Source organism: Thalassophryne amazonica, unplaced genomic scaffold, assembly GCF_902500255.1.
Source record: "Thalassophryne amazonica unplaced genomic scaffold, fThaAma1.1, whole genome shotgun sequence".
NCBI classification, from domain to species: Eukaryota; Metazoa; Chordata; class Actinopteri; order Batrachoidiformes; family Batrachoididae; genus Thalassophryne; species Thalassophryne amazonica.
This window is the reverse complement of record NW_022986241.1, coordinates 103,613-121,668: the sequence shown is the minus strand read 5'-3', so window position 1 is coordinate 121,668 and position 18,056 is coordinate 103,613. Positions and strand designations below refer to the sequence as shown.

Sequence of the window (18,056 nt, the reverse complement as noted above, 5' to 3'; positions counted from 1 at the left end):
ACAGTCTCTCAAATACATATTTTCCTCACTGTATATGGTTTATAAAATGTTAGTTTCTGGTATCTGAATACCTCTCGGTAACTCTTACTAAGTCAGTTTGTGATGGCAAAGTTAGAAATTTAGTCCAGTTGGTGCAGTCATGGTGGAATTGTAACGGAGGCAACATTATTCTTCATTTGAGCCATTGATATTTTGCAAGATGATGATGTTTGAGTCATAAATACATACCAATACTAATTATTGTATTTAAAAAAAATGCACAACAACTTTGTTCAGGTGAGTAGCACTGCGTTTATTTACAAATTTATGTACAGAGATGCATGGAGGAAAAATCTCTGAATTTTGGTGGATTTTTTTTTTATTTTTTTGCCAGTCACCTGGGTCATTTTTTTTAGATCAGTGCAAATCCATTGTGTTGTAAATTCCCTGTAGTTGTATTAGTTGTTATTTAGGTCAGGCATCGATTTGGACAGCCCCAATGCGCTGTTAGCTTCGGTCGCGTTAGGACCAGTTCTTTTTGACTCCAACAACGCTGCTTTTAAAGTAGAATTCCTTCGTGAACAGGGTGAGTTACTTATTTGCAGAGGGTTTTCTGTTTTATCACGGATGGATTTTGCGTGGTGTTGATAGTGATTCCTGCCGAGTGGGGATGTTTTAAGTTATTTGGCATTATTGGCTAAGGGCTAAGCTAACTAGCCGCTATGTGGTTTGTTTTGATATTATTTTAAATAAGTTCAGCCAACAGTTATTAGTGTTTCTCTGGTGTTACTGTAATATAATGGAGGCAAATCCTTTGACCGAGCAGCATTTTTCTCTATGGAAAAATATTGAAGTTGTTTGTTTGACATATTGAAAAAAATTGAAGATTCAATTGGACAATTTTGTTTTAATAATTTTCTTCAGGGGTTGATGATTTCATTAAAAAAGTGATGTTTACACAATAAAAGATATTTATTCTCCTGACTTCTGCGGCACTGACAACTACAGCTGGGTATCAATTCAAATTTCAAAAATCGATTTGATTCTTAAGATGCAGAATTGATTATTTCAATTCGATCTGATATCGATTTGGGTTAGTGTTATTAAAATGTTGTTTTAATTTTTGATCCTTCGTTGTCCTTTGGTCTCCACATTAGAAATATTACTAGGACTGCTTTCTTCCACCTGCAAAATATAGCGACGCTTCGTCCCATCCTATAAAACTTATAAGGTTTTGAATAATCAGGTCCCATCTTATCTTAGGGACCTCATAGTACCATATCACCCCAATAGAGAGCTTCGCTCTCAGACTGCAGGCTTACTTGTAGTTCCTAGGGTTTGTAAGAGTAGAATGGGAGGCAGAGCCTTCAGCTTTCAGGCTCCTCTCCTGTGGAACCAGCTCCCAATTCAGATCAGGGAGACAGACACCCTCACTACTTTTAAGATTAGGCTTAAAACTTTCCTTTTTGCTAAAGCTTATAGTTAGGGCTGGATCAGGTGACCCTGAACCATCCCTTAGTTATGCTGCTATAGACTTAGACTGCTGGGGGGTTCCCATGATGCACTGAGTGTTTCTTTCTCTTTTTGCTCTGTATGCACCACTCTGCATTTAATCATTAGTGATTGATCTCTGCTCTCTTCCACAGCATGTCTTTTTCCTGGTTCTCTCCCTCAGCCCCAACCAGTCCCAGCAGAAGACTGCCCCTCCCTGAGCCTGGTTCTGCTGGAGGTTTCTTCCTGTTAAAAGGGAGTTTTTCCTTCCCACTGTCGCCAAGTGCTTGCTCACAGGGGGTCGTCTTGACCGTTGGGGTTTTTACATAATTATTGTATGGCCTTGCCTTACAATATAAAGCGCCTTGGGGCAACTGTTTGTTGTGATTTGGCGCTATATAAATAAAATTGATTGATCCTGTCTATGACTGATGCTGAGACCCTGATCCATGCATTTATCTCTTCTAGATTGGACTACTGCAATGTTCTATTTTCTGGTTTACCACAGTCTAGCATTAGGGGTCTCCAATTGGTTCAAAATGCTGCAGCCAGACTTTTGACACGAAGCAGAAAGTTCAACCACATTACACCCATTTTGGCATCCCTTCACTGGTTTCCTGTCCCAGTGAGATCAGATTTTAAGGTTCTGCTACTAACCTATAAAATTATTCACGGACTGGCACCCTCCTACCTAGCTGACCTAATTAAAACTTACATACCAGCCCGGGCTTTATGTTCTAAGGGTGCAGGACTACTTTGTGTCCCTAAGGTGAATAAGAAGTCTGCGGGTCACAGAGCTTTCTCTTATCGTGCCCCTGTTCTGTGGAATGATCTCCCTGCGTCAATAAAACAGTCAGATTCTGGCCTCAACTTTACCTTAGTTCTTGGTCTTTTAGTAAAGTTTAGGGCTCGTGGCCGGCAATCACCTTAGTATTTCTCTGTTTTTCTTGTTGTTTAATGCTAACAAATTATACAGTATTTCTTGTCTTTCTGATGCCTGATTCTGTTTTTTCTCTCTGTTTAAGGTGCAGCTCCATCCAGAGATGGGAGTTGTGTTCGTGTTGGCGATCCTCCTGTCCTGTGCGCCAATTGCATTTCTTGTATATTCGTCCGTGAATTGTTCTGTGAATTGTTCTGTAATTTATGTTTTGTAGCATGGCCCAAGCAGAGGGTCACCCCTTTGAGTCTGTTCTGCTTGAGGTTTCTTCCTCAGAGGGAGTTTTTCCTTACCACTGTTGCTCTGGGGGTTGGTAAGGTTAGACCTTACCTGTGTGAAGTGTTTTGAGGCAACTCTGTTGTGATTTGGCACTATATAAGTTGACGCTGTTACCTAATTATCTAGTTATGCAACATATTCATACTAGTATTATATTGACATTTGACAGCAAATTAATGAAGTATTGGTAGTTAATAATGATGGCTATAAGACTGATGCCACGGACCAATCCCCCGCCTAGATTGACGGAGTAATATTCTTTTATTTTACAAACAGGATGAATGGCAGCCAAAAGAGGGCGCCAGAGGTATCTGGTTCATTGGCCCTGACACAGGTACATTTCTACAGGCTTCCATGTTTTGGCCTGATGCCTTGTTTCTTTTGGGTTTAAAGTAAGGCTGTAACAAAGAGTAAAAAACAAACAAACTGTGGCTTTACTTCACAAAATGTGGCCCTCAAAATGTAGGCAACAGTGTTTCAGAGAGTTATAAATTTTACGATTTTCCCGGGGCAAATGGTCCCGGTCTCCCCTACAGTGCTGGTTATGCGGCCCTCTGCAGGAGAACTTCTCCCACGGCCACGCAGACTGACTGGCGGTTCAGTCAGTCTTTTCCACCGGCACTTGCTGCATGGCTGAAAAGTCAGTCCACACCACAGAACCTTCGCACTCTCTCCCACAGAAAAGGCAGGTTATGAGGAACGAACGCAAAAAAAAAAAAAAATGTCAACAAAAAAACACCATTGTGTGAATTAAATGGCAGACTTTTCTTTTTTCTTGCCAGCAACAGACAAGAGTCCAGGTCATCATGATTGACACCTTTAAATAGCTTTGAAAGAGGTTGATGAATAAATTTTGGACCTGCTTCGAAATCAGAACCACCTGGTCCACAATCAATGTAGAGAAATGATCATTTTCACACCCACGAAAACAATCAACGGACCAACTGCAGCGTCATTTTTCAGCAACGCTGTTCCAACGCTGGTGTGAAATGCATATATATGTGTGTGTTTGTGTATATGTAATGGATCTTTTGATGTATGAATCGATCTGTGGGATTTAAAATCAATTTAAGAAAATTAGGAATCGATCTTTTCAGCCCAACACTACTGACAGCATATTAAATTGCAATTACAAAACTTTTCCCCACTTTCCTATTCTGATGCCAGCCTTTCACTGGTGTCTGACAGGACGAGAGCCGCAGCGACAGCAGTAACCAGGTAACTGTTCTCCCATGGTGCACCTCGGTTTCTCCCATCATGCTTCTTGTGTGCTTCCTGTTTTAACTTCCTGTTTGCGGTCATGGCGGAAACTGAGTCGGATGGACTACGACTCTGACGTTACGCCCGTCTGTCAACATCCTCGCGCTGCTCGGTATTAATAAGCACCATGTGTTTACGGATGTTTCATTCCAACTCCTGTGCTCCCTGCATGTTAAACTGAGCCATTCATCTGTTAGGCAACAAATCTGCATATAAAGGCTCTGAACTGTTCCTGTGTCCATGTCTGCTCTCTGACCAGAGTTCTGTGGTGGATAAAGTAGATCAGCAAATTAACAATTATCAACATATCACATTCACAACACCACTGAGGAAAAAAATGAGGGGCTATATATGTATAATGTGTTGGCAATCTGACAACATCATATGGTGTTCATCCACTTTTCAAAGACGTAAAGACGAGACCAGAGGTGACCAAACCGATCGTATATGTAAAAATAACAGGTCTAAAAATTTAGAAGTAGATTGAAGTATATTTATGTAGTACAGTTAAAAGTCAAGTGACAAAAAAGGTATGAGCTAAAAGCTGAAGCTTTGTCCTCATATTGATTAACTTTATAACAGAAGAATTTTCAAGTTCAAAAAAATGCAAAAATGCAATTGGAGCAGTTAGGGGGCTATTCAAACGCACCAACTCGTAAGATATCACTCCTGAAAACAATCTTTGCCATATCACGTGAGGTAAATCTGCCCTACGATTGGATTTTGGAAAACCATGTGACGGAGAACCAATTCTGTTTGGACACTCACATTGCGCACATCATCACACATCTTCTATGAGGAGTACCAAAATGGCCAACGGTGGATCGAAAGTCCCTGGAGTTAACTTTTCAGCAAAAAAGTAAGTTTCTATCTCATATCATTAAAATGTTATTTACAATTTAGTAAATCTTGGTCCCAGCCATCGTATATGACGGCGTCAGCCCCAGAGGGTTAATGGCAAACGGCAGTAATTCCCTGAACCCTTCAGGACGACCAGTGAATCTGAATGTTTCAACCTCTTAGCAGTAAACTAAAGTTTTTCATGCTAGAATAAGGTCTACACAACGTGAGCTTAATAAAAAGCGTGACCGACGCAATGAAGCACATTTGACATATTACTACATAAACTGTGTTAATCAAACTGAGTTGAACTGAAACGGGAGAAATGTGGGGTGAAGGTAATCGCAAAGTTATTACAAACAACATCCTTATAAACTTACTTGTATGCTTTTGTCAGCCGACCAGTGCAGTGTGATGGCGAACTATGGGGGCCGGTGATGAACACATTTAAGCAGGGGTGTAAGCAGCTCTCAGTTGAATGGAGTCAGAGCTCCATGTACTGGACAAACTGTGCAAGGACATTTTACATTGCCAACACAAACATTATTTCAGTAACAGTTCTGTTATGAGAAATTATCGGCGTTCTATTGGCAAAATTTCGGCCGATAGCGAGTACTTTGAAAAGGGCTTACATCGGCCGGTCGATATATTGGTCGGGCTCTAATGTATTGTAAAGCTCCTGCTTGAATTCCTGGGCTTATTTCCAAATATAATACACTTTGTTTTACCAAGATGATGTGATAGTTTTTTTTATTTTTATCAAACCATTCTTTAAATTTCTGTAATTCCTTCCCCACCATGTCCAAAAGCTGACCCAAATGATCCCCATTACAGAACACAGTCATATCATCAGCAAATAAAAACCATTCAGAGACTGCCATTTTCCGGCAGATTTCACTTTTAACAAGAGATTTTGTCATGGAAAGCCGCGCGGAGGCTTTGCGCGTCACGACCGATTCGCTGATGAAGCGAGACAACACCTCCGTTTCGGAGTGCCAGGGGACAAGTTGGGACACGCCTATCTCGGCTTTCAGTGCTTACCAGTCTGTGCTTGTCAATCAATCAAAGTTTATACGTATAACCCTTTCCACAGCCCAGAGGGTGACCAAAGTGCTTCACAGTCAGATAAAAACAAGAGAATAACCTAAAGCCCCAGTTACACGGCACTAACGAAGGACATGAAGCCAAACGAGACAAGAAATCAGGACTTACATTGACACGGTTTAACCATTGTCCAGCTTCGTTCCTGCAGCTGGTGCTTCATCAGAATTTTGAAACTGTTAAAAAATGTGAACGAATCCAAAAGCTGATGATGTCTGAACGGATCAATAACTAAAACTCCGATGAGCTGCACATAACATCTGTGTATCGCTGATGACTCGTCCATGTGTGGGATGAAAAGCAACATTTTCATACAGAAACAATAGATTTTAAAAGATTCAGGTCAGTGGTAGTGCGGATATCGGGGGGTGGGAGCTTGTTCCACTGTCTGAGTGTGGCCACAGAGAAAGCCCGGCCTCCAAAGTGGCAGTATCAAGGCCGCATAACCGCTAGTGCACACTGGATAGAAGATCTCAAAACTCTGCTTTGGTCCCGATGTGTCAGCAGCTCGGCTAAGTATGATGGAGCCAAACCATTCAGAGCTTTAAAAACAAAGATAAGTATTTTAAAATCAATCCTAGCCCGAACTGGATTTAGAGCGTAGAGGACTTGGGCGATGTGGTTACAACTATGTGTGTTTTAAAATATGTTTTAAAAATAGTCTTAAAGTCACATTTCAAATGCCAACAGGCAGCCTATTCCACAAGATACGACCATGGCAAAAAAAAAAAAAGGCTCTGAAGCCTGCTGACTTCATTTTAACCCTTGAGACACAGAGCAAGTCTGCATCCAAGGACCACAGGGCACGAGGAGGCACATAAGGCTGAACAAGTTCAGCAAGATAGTTGAGTTCATGACCGTTTAAAGCCTGAAATGTCTAATAAATTCTTGAAATCTAGTCCTCAAGTCGGTGAAGGGAAGCCAGAATGTCTGTGATCAAACCTCCTGGTTTTCATCAAAACTCGAGCAACAGTAATTCTGTACCATCTGTCGACATCCTACACTATTTTATAGCAATCCAGAAAATAAAACACTGCAATAGTCAATTGTGGAAGACAAGGACATAAATTACAATTTGTGAAATTTAAAACAAATGCTGATGTACATTTCTACTTAATCATTTCCATCAGTGCAATAACTTACTGTCCTCAGGTCAAACTCACCACTGATACTTTATTTTAACGAGTGTTGCTCTGACATTTATTGTTAATTTGTTTCTTTGCAGACATGCAGCCGTTGTTGGTGATGAAAGAAGAAACTCTCCCTGAACACCAGGACTGGAATCTGAGTGTTGACCAGGAGGACATTAAAGAAGAAGAGAAGCTGTGGATAAGTCAGCAGGGAGAGCAGCTTCAGCAGCTGGAGGAGGCAGATCTCACCAAGTTTGGTTTCACTGCCGTCCCTGTGAAGAGTGAAAATGATGATGAAAAACCAGAGTCGCCACAGCTTCATCAAAGCCGAAGTGATGAGAGCACAGAGGCTGAGCCTGTAGCCAGCAGCTCATCTGTACACAGAACACTGACAGCAGAAGCTGATGGAGAGGACGATGGAGGACCACAACCAGCCAGCAACTCAGGTCCAAACAGTCATTTACAACCAGATACCAGTGGCAGGAGTTCAGACAGTTCTGGAACTGAGACTGATGACAGTGAAGACTGCAAACAGACCAGAGAACTTCAGATAAGTTTTAACTGTCAAAACAATACCAATATTGTTCATTCAGGCAACACTGATGAGAAACAATTTAAAGACTCTAAATATGGAAAATATGCATCTGGTCACATGAACAACTCAGAGCAACAAAAGGGGATGCAAGCAAGCAGAAAACCATTTAGCTGTTCTGATGGGAGTAAAGGACAGAAACAGAAGAGCTCTCTGATCAAACACATTAGAAGTCATATAGGACAAAAAACATTTGAATGTTCTGAGTGTGGTAAAAGATTTGGGCTAAAGAGCTCCCTGAACACACACATGATAATTCATACAGGGCAAAAAGCATTTGTCTGTTCTGAGTGTGGTCAGAGATTTGGACAAAAGAGCAACCTCAATAGACACATGATAATTCATACAGGACAAAAAGCATTTGTCTGTTCTGAGTGTGGTCAAAGGTTTGGACAAAAGGGCACTCTGAACAGACACATGATAATTCATACAGGACAAAAAGCATTTGTCTGTTCTGAGTGTGGTCAAAGATTTGGACATAAGGGCAACCTGAACACACACATGATAATTCATACAGGGCAAAAAGCATTTGTCTGTTCTGAATGTGGTCAAAGATTTGGACAAAAGGGCAACCTGAACACACACATGATAATTCATACAGGGCAAAAAGCATTTGTCTGTTCTGAGTGTGGTAAAAGATTTGGGCTAAAGAGCTCCCTGAATACACACATGATAATTCATACAGGGCAAAAAGCATTTGTCTGTTCTGAGTGTAGTCAAAGATTTAGACAAAAGTGCACCCTGAATAGACACATGATAATTCATACAGGACAGCTTTCGCAGCACAAATTAGGAACAAAGACAAGAAAATACAAGCAAAACAGATAAACTATTTGCAACAAACCCCAGACTAGTGTACAGAAAGCTGGCAAACGACATAATAGAAGTACAACAGCCACCTGAAAGAGAGGAAATTGAAAAATTCTGGAGACCACTCTTTGAAGACCCAAAACAACACCAAGAGGCTGAGTGGATTGAAAAAATACAACAGAAAAACAAAGACAAACAACAAATGCCAGCAATTGTAATCAATGAAGAAGAAGAGATCAGAAAGAAAATGAGTGAATACAGTAACTTCAAGGCACCTGGCATTGACAAAATTCCAAATATTTGGCTGAAAAGACTGACAGCATTGCACCAACATTATCTGTGGCTTTGACAAAAATATTGAACGGAGAAGAGGACACACCAGACTGGCTAGCGACGACCAAGGATACACAGCTTCCCAACAAGTACAGACCCATCTGCTGCCTAACAACAACGTACAAATGGCTGACAGGAATCATAACTGATGCCATTTATGAACATCTTGACACTGGTGGCTACCTGGAAAATGAACAGAAAGGATGTTCCAAAAGAAGATTAGGAGCTAAAGACCAGTTACTGACAGACAAAGTTATCCTGGAGGACTGCAAAACAAGGCAGAGGAACCTCAGCATGGCTTGGATTGATTACAAAAAGGCATTTGACAGTGTACCACACTCCTGGATCATGAGGTGCTTAGAACTCTACAACATCAATGAGGAAATAAGATCTTTCCTGAGAGCACAAATGAACAAGTGGAACACCACCATCACCCTCAATCACACAGAGGGACAAATAACAATCCCAGACGTACGAGTTCAGAGAGGGATACTTCAGGGAGACAGCCTTTCACCTCTCTTATTCTGCTTAATCATGGACCCGCACAGCAAGATCCTGAAGGAGCATGACATCGGATATGACTTAAGTAAAGACAAAGGAAAGGAAAACCAAAAACTTATGAACCATCTGTTGTTCATGGACGATTTGAAAATCAATGCCAACGCAAAAAACGGACTCACTCAGCTCATGGAAACTGCCCATAAGTTCTCAAAAGACATTGGCATGGAATTTGGACTGGATAAATGCTCAAAATGCACAATGACAAAAGGAAAAAAGACAAAAACCGAAAACATACAATTGGATGAAGGGAGCTACATTGAAGATCCGGCTGCAGACTCCACATACAAATACTTGGGAATTGAACAAAGTAATACAATTGAGCACAAGAAAATGAGAACAAGAACAACAAAAGAATATCTAAACCGCTTAAAGATCTGCAAAACACAGCTGACACCAAAAAATAAGATCACAGCCATAAACCAGTTTGCAATACCAGTGGTGACCTATGGGTTTGGCATAGTGAACTGGCCACAATGTGAGCTTAATAAATTGGACACAAAAACCAGGAAAATGCTTACCCTCCACAAAATCACATACAGAAATCAGTGCATGGACAGAATATATCTCCCTCGCAGAGAAGGCGGTATGGGTCTCACTGAAATCAACCAGGCCTACAGAGCATCGATAATAAGTATTGGACAGTACTTAAAGAGCTCTGAAGAAGAAATCGTAAAAACGGTCACACAACACCACGAGGCCATAACTGAACGGACCTCAATCACTAAACTGGCAAAAAACTTTGGCGGAGAACTTTTACAAGAGAGAAAAAGCAACAGTCTCATGCCTGCAACAAAACTTGCAAGACAAACCAGAGAACAATACTGCAAAAGAGAAGGAAAACATCAAGTGGAAAGATGGAAACAGCACAAAAGAGCCGGACGTTTCCAAGAAGAACTCGAAAAGGAATACATCGACAAAGTTGGATCAATGCAGCGGCTAAAAAATGGAAAACTTGGTTTTGATGGAGAAAGAATTCTGATTGGAGCACAAGATCAGGGACTTCTAACAAATGGCTTCAAAAAAAATGGCAGGGATCTCACAGAATGATAAATGCCGATTCTGTCATACAGCTGTTGAGAGTGTAAACCATCTAACTTCAGCATGCCAGATCCTCATGGCAGATGGGCATTATACATCCAGACACAACAAGATCTGTCAATATCTCCACTGGAAGATCTGCAAGGAACTGGAGATGGAAGTCAAAGAACATGTCTGGGAGCACGAGCCAACACCAGTCTCTTCCAACGGAAAAGTAACGATCTTCTACGACAAAGAGATCCCAGCAGGAAGACACATTGAAGGAGGTGCAATCAAACCTGATATTGTCATCTGGAACAAGCAAGAGAAAACAGACAAAATCATTGATGTGACAGTCCCCAATGATTACGGCCTGAATCGAGCTGAAAGGGGAAAGATCTCGAAATACCAAGACCTGAAAAATGACATCGATATCATCCCAGTTGTGGTGGGAGCAACAGGCCTGATGAAGAAGAACCTGAAGAAATACCTTGAGGCAATCCCCGGTCACCCACGTGCACATGAGGTGCAGTTGTCTGCGATTAAGGGAACGATCACCATATTGAAGAGAGCCCTCGGATACAATGCCAGATCTGGTTAGGATAACTATAGAGCCTAGGGTGCAACTTTAGACCCCAGGTTTGGGGCCCATTGCATTCTACTAAAACGACATCAAAGATAAATGAAAAACCAAAAGACAAAAAGAGAACCCTCAGATACAAAGTCAGTAATGTTAAGGGTGCAGCTTTAGACCCCGGGTCTGGGGCCCACTGCACTCTTGTAGAAGGAAATTCAAGGCAAATGAAAAAAAAGACAAAAAGCATTTGTCTGTTCTGAGTGTGGTCAAAGGTTTAGACAAAAGTGCACCCTGAACACACAGATGATAATTCATACAGGACAAATCAGCATGCCAGATGGACATTATACATCCCGACACAGCAAGATCTGTCAATATCTCCACTAGAAAGTATGCAAGGAACTGGAGATGGAAGTCAAAGAAAACGTATGGGGAACGTGAGCCAGCACCAGTCTCCTCCATCGGAAAAGTAACTGTCTTTTACGACAAAGAGATCTCAGCAGGAAGACATATCGAAGGAGGTGCAATCAACCCTGATATTGTCATCTGGAACAAGCAAGAGAAAACAGCCAAAATCATCGATGTGACAGTCCCCAACAACATGGTCATTGAAAGACATCAGTATCATCCCAGTTGTGGTGGGAGCAACAGGCCTGATGAAGAAGAACCTGAAGAAATCCCTTGAGGTAATCTCCAGTCACCCAAGTGCACATGAGGTGCAGTTGTCTGCAATTAAGGGAACAATCACCATCTTTAAGAGAGCCCTCGGATACAATGTGCGCTATGGTTAGGATACGTATAGAACCTAGGGTGCAACTTTAGACCCCAGGTTCTGGGGCCCACTGCATTCTATTAAAAAGAAATCAAAGATAAATGAAAAACAAAAGGCAAAAAGCATTTGTCTGTTCTGAGTGTGGTCAAAGATTTGGATTAACGAGTGCCCTGAACAGACTCGTGATCATTCATACAGGGCAAGAACGGACTCGGTGGACTCGTGGATACTGTCCATAAGTTCACCAAACACATTGGTATGGAATTTGGACTCAATAAATGCTCAAAATGCACAATCAAAAAAGGTAAAAAGAGAAAAACAGAACACATTTAGATGGCTGAAGGGAGCTACATTGAAGATTTGGTTGAATACGCCACATACAAATACTTGGGAATTGAAGAAAATGCTACAATAGAGCATAAGAAAATGAGAAAGAAAACACAAGAAACCTAAACCGCTTAACAAAAGATATGTGAAACAGAGTTGACACCAAAGAACAAGATCACAGCCATAAACTAGTGATGTGAACAAGTAGGCCAGGGCTTTGTTTAGGTTCTGCCTAATTGCATGTGAACGCATTTCCGGGAGCTGCACAAGGAGTTCCCTGCAATTTGCGTTGCTGTTGGAGGGATATCCTGATCTATTTTTGGTCGATGGCGTAGAAGAATTACCCAGTTCCCACCTTGTGTTCGAATTTTCATCACAGGCAATCGGACAGAGACATTACCTGATTTCTTGTTTTTGCTTCATCAAAGTCACTTAAATTGTACCGGAAGGAAGAATAGGGATTATAAGTCAATGTATAGGGAATAAAGATCAAGTATTTCTCTTTATTTTTGCTTAATTTCAGAAGGCTTGGCCATTTCCCAGATTCTGGTCGATCGCCAATATCTAGTGACTGCCAGTGTTGAGATGATATACCATTTAAAATGAAGGAGAGGTGGTAATCCATCATTCCTGAAAAAAAATCATGGAGATAACTTGGATATTAAGGAAGTTAAGAGACAAAATATGAAGGATAAAGTTGTCATCCATTCATTAAAGCCAGGAAAACAAGCTCAATTCTCAACACAAAACGCCCATAACTTCCTTAATACATGAAGATAATCACATGATTTTGGTGTCAATTTAAAGTTTTTTTTTTATGTTCTTTCTGAATTCACAGATTTTATATTGGTATGGGATAGAATTATTATAGACGTCCCTACATAAACCAGTTTGCAATGCCAGTGGTGACATATGGGTTGGCATAGTGGACTGGCCACAGCATGGGCTTCATAAGTTGGATACAAAAACCAGGAAGATGCTCACCCTCCACAAAGTCACATACAGAAATCAGTGCATGGACAGAATATATCTCTCTCGCAGAGAAGGTGGTCTGGGTCTCACTGAAATCAACCAGGCCTACAGAGCATCAGTAAGTATTGGACAGTATTTAAAGAGCTCTGAAGAAGTCATTAAAAAAAGGTCACACAACATCACAAGAAGACCTTATCCGAACAGACCTCAGTCACCAAACCGGCAAAAAAGCTTTGGCAGAGAACTTCAACAAGAGAGAGAAAACTGTTCAATCTGATGCCTGCATCAAAACTCACAAGACAGACCAGAGAACAATACAGCAAAAGAGAAGGAAAACATCGAGTGGAAAGATGGAAACAGCACAAAAGGGCTGGACGAGTCCAAAAAGAACATGAAAAGGAATACATTGACAAAGTTGGATCAATGCAGTGGCTGAAAAAAATGGAGAAATTGGTTTTGATGGAGAAAGAATTCTAGTTGGAGCACAAGATCAGGGACTTCTAACAAATGGCTTCAAAAAAATGGCAGGGATCTCACAAAATGATAAATGCCGATTCTGTCATACAGCTGTTGAGAGTGTAAACCATCTAACTTCAGCATGCCAGATCCTCATGGCAGATGGGCATTATACATCCAGACACAACACGATCTGTCAAGATCTCCACTGGAAAGTATGCAAGGAACTGGAGATGGAAGTAAAGGAAAACATCTGGGAGCATGAGCCAGCACCAATCTCATCCAACTGAAAAGTAACTGTCTTCTACAACAAAGAGATCCCAGCAGGAAGACATATCATATTGACAATAGATTAGACTGGTCGGTGCAGGTAAATGCACCGTATAAAAGGGGACAGAGCAGATTGTTCTTCCTCAGAAGACTGAAATCTGTTGATGTTTGTAGCGATATGCTTTTTCTTTTTATCAATCTGTTGTGGTCAGCGCTCTATTATTTGCTGTTGTGTGTTGGAGGAACAGCCTGTCTGTTAGGGACAGTAACAGACTGGACAAATTTGTCAGGAAGTGCGTGTCAGTGATGGGGAGGGAGGCGGTCTCTGTGGGTGAACTGGTAGAGTGTAGGTTGAGGTGTATTATGAATTCCGTTATTAACAACAAATCTCATCCTCTACACGACACTGTGGTTGCTCAGAAAAGCAACCGCAGTGACAGATTTCCTCTCCATGAGATGCAGGACTGAGAGGTATAGAAGATCATTTGTCCCGGCCGCCATGAGATTGTTTAACGCTTCTTGTTAATGTAGTTTTACTTCCATGTGTTTTTATAGTTGTCTTATTTATTGGTATTTTATTGTATGGATGAATTGTGTATGTATGCTCTCGGGCAGATGAATTTCCCCTTACAGGGGATGAATAAAGTATTCATCTATTTATCTATCTATCGAAGGAAGTGCAATCAAACCTGATATTGTCATCTGGAACAAGCAAGAAAAAACAGCCAAAATCATCGATGTGACAGTCCCCAATGAATATGGCCTGAATCGAGCAGAAAGGGGAAAGATCACGAAATACCAAGACCTGAAAAATTACCTACGACCAACATGGTCATTGAAAGAATTAGATATTATGCCACCTGAAGAAATGCCATGAGTCACCCAAGTGTCCACGAGGTGCAGTTATCAGCAATTAAGGGAACGATCACCTTCTTGAAGAGAGCCCTCGGATACAATGGCAGTAATGTTTAGGGTCCAACTTTCTGTTAAAAAGAAATCCAAGAACAACAAAAAAAGGTTTCCATCTGTGTGAGAAGATTTGGACTAAAAGGTGGTGTGAAGGTGTGACGTGTTTGGATGGTCATGGTGTTTAATCTGTCAGCAAGGTGTGAGATGGCATCTCTCAGGAGTCCTGTTGTATGTTGGGAAATGTTATGATTCTCTGAATGTTGTAATGTTGAAATTGTAAATTTTGCTGACAATATGGAATATTTTTCGGTAAAAAATTAAACTTATCCTAATTTTTTCCTTCTTCAGTTCTTGGATTTTGAGTATCATGTTTCTGTTTGCTTCATCGAAGTACTGTTCACAATTCTTCCTCACTAAATATTAATATTTTGAGTTGTTGTGAAAAATGTAAAAAAAATTTATCATGAAAATATTGAAATTCTTCAAAACACATTTTCTCCTTCAGTTTCTGATTTTAATTCTGATGGTTTTGTTTGATTCATTAAAGTGCTGTTCTAAATTACAAAATTTTAAATTTGGGCAAAGTACTAACTTTTTGTCATGAAAACTGTAATGCACCCAAAGTTGAAGTTTTCAAATTCCCTGAGAGTAAAAAACTTCACCAAAACAAGGTAACATTGAAGAAAATTTACAGATTGTCATTAAAGGTTTGGAGGAGAACCTCAGCTTCCAGCAATAATATTTCCAGTAAATTTCTGTCCTCTGATCCAGTCGACACACTGCTGTCAACATTTCAGCTGCTACTTCAGGTTTCGTTCAAAAGTCTATTTACACAATAGTATAAACACTAAAATGACTCTTACAGAATTTACAGCTGTTGGTAAAGAATTTTATTTGTGGTGTGTCATCATTTTCCTCACCTGCATAGTGCAGGGAAATAATTAGGAGAATAAACCCGGGTGAGCTCTGGTTATTAACTAGAACCGGTTCATGATGTCTGCTGCTGTACCTGTAAGGTCAGAGGTCGATGGTGGAGGTGGAACGAGGAGTGTCTTAAAGGGGAACAACATTTTTCCTGAATCAGCGGCGTTTCTGATTCTGTCATGAAGACAATTTGGCAGCAGAAATGCTGGAAGATCAACATGACAGAAGAGACGGACATGAACTGAGGACAACAGGGTGTCCAGATTTACAACGCTGCTGTTCAGCTGCTCTGATCCTTGTCAGTTCTGCATTTTCTGGAGTGTTAAATTGCACTTATTTACTACTTGGGAGGTTCTGGGACTTAAACTCGGTGTGACTTACACACTGATAAATCATACATTTTTCACAGTGAATTAAACTAAACAAAGCACATAAATATAAACTTTTTTGTCATGAAGTAACACCTTTCTGTTTATGTATGTAAAAACTTTGGCGATCTCTTGCAAGAGAGAGAAAGCAAGAGAGAGAAAGCAATGATCTGACACCTGCAACAACACTAGCAAGACAGGCCAGGGAAAAATACAGCAAAAGAGAACAAAAACATCGAATGAACAGATGGAAACAGCACAAAAGGGCTGGCTGATTCCAAGAAGAACTCGAAAAGGAATACATAGATAAAGAAGGATCTATGCGGTGGCTTACAAATGGAGAACTTGGTTTTGATGGAGAAAGAATTATAGTTGGAGCGCAAGATCAGGGACTACTAACAAATGGCTTCAAAAAAATGGCAGGAATTTCACAGAATGATCAATGCCGATTCTGTCATGCAGCTGTTGAGAGTGTAAACCACTTAGTATCAGCATGTCAGATCCTCATGGCAGACGGACATTACACAAGCCGGCATAACAAGATCTGTAAATATCTACATTGGAAAGTATGCAAGGAACTGGAGGTGGAAGTAGAGGGACACGTTTGGGAGTATGAGACAGCACCAGTCTCATCCAATGGAAAAATGACTGTCTTTTATGACAAAGAGATCCCAGCAGGAAGACATATAGAAGGAGGTGCAGTAAAACCTGATATTGTCATTTGGAACAAGCAAGAGAAGAGGGCAAAAATTATTGATGTGACAGTCCCCAATGACTATGGCCTGAATAGAGCTGAAAGGGAGAAAATCACGAAATACCAAGACCTTAAAAATGATCTACGAATAACGTGGTCATTGAAAGAAATTGATATCATACCAGTCGTGGTGGGAGCAACAGGGCTTATGAAGAAGAACCTGAAGAAATATCTTGAGGCAATCCCTGGTCACCCAAGTGCCCATGAGGTGCAGATATCTGCAGTTAAAGGAATAGTTACCATCTTGAAGAGAGCCCTCAGATACAATGCCAGTAATGATTAATGATTAGGATGCAACTGTAGACCCCAGGTTTGGGGCCCATTGCACTCTGTAAAAAAGAAATTGAAGAGAAATAAAAGAAGTCAAAAACCATTTGTCTGTTCTGAGTGTGGTAAAAGATTTGGATAAAAGAGCACTCTGAACAGACATTTGATAATTCATGCATCCAGCAAGGAACACCAAAGCAAGCCAGTCTCTGACACAAAAGGAGAAGTAGGAGTCAAACACCACCCCAACAAATTAGGAGTCAGGCACTGCCCCCTAAAAAAAGAGTCATTCACCACCTCAACCACAAAACAATATACAGATGCACCCAGACCCAAAGCAGTGGGAATTAGAAGACGAATTGGCAAATAAGATTGAGGACAGAAGGAGAATGAACATGAAAGAGCACCCAAAACTGATCAAATTGAAGGAGGATTTAAAAAGTTCACAAGTTTACTACAGAAAGTTAACCTGGGATTGGCTAGACTGGTCCCAGAAGGAACCTTGTTGACAGAGGTAATCTGTGGGAATTATGGAGCACCATGGTACATACAAAGTAAATTAGCCCCACATGATTTGGAGCGAAAAGGAACCACAATTAAGAAAAAGAATACCCTGCTACAATGGAAAAAGAAATTATAACAAAAAAAATCAGCCGCCTAAGAGCAGAGATCTCCCAAATAATATTTCTGGGAGGCCAAAACCACAAAAGAAAATCGCATTAAAAGAAAATGCAATGTTGAAGGTAAACAGCTGGGTGGGAGGCTGGCTGAACATCAAGCATAAATCTCTTAATATCTCAGAAATTAAAGCAGCACAAACGAAAATTTTAACGGCACAAATCTGCACAATCGCAGCACTAAAAAATAGACCAGTCTGGTTCACTCTGGAGCAAACTGGGGGGATGGTGACCTCTGAATGACCTTAAAAATAATATTTAATAACTCAGAAATCATAGCAGCACAAATGAAAATTTTAACAGCACAAATCTGCACAAATGAAGCACAAACCACTCAGTGTGTTTACTTAGATTTTTTATGTGCAGAGCTCCTGGAGGCTCCTTAAAATGTGATGTGAAAATCTGACCGTTTGCTTTTAACAGAACAGTGAGCTGATTATTGTCCGTATTCAC

At 40.7% G+C, this 18,056-nt stretch overlaps 3 long non-coding RNA genes across 3 annotated transcripts in view; 2 read left to right on the top strand and 1 right to left on the bottom strand.

The window, feature by feature from the left end:
* LOC117505751 overlaps positions 1 to 18,056 on the top strand; it is a 362,202-nt gene that overhangs the window by 277,739 nt on the left and 66,407 nt on the right. The window lies entirely within an intron of this gene.
* On the top strand, positions 7,638 to 8,382 carry LOC117505747. Its single transcript, XR_004559243.1, has 2 exons — positions 7,638 to 7,995; positions 8,332 to 8,382. It is a non-coding gene; the product is annotated as an uncharacterized LOC117505747 (long non-coding RNA).
* On the bottom strand, positions 8,237 to 11,221 carry LOC117505745. Its single transcript, XR_004559242.1, has 2 exons — positions 11,146 to 11,221; positions 8,237 to 8,383 (listed from the first exon to the last, which is right to left on the bottom strand). It is a non-coding gene; the product is annotated as an uncharacterized LOC117505745 (long non-coding RNA).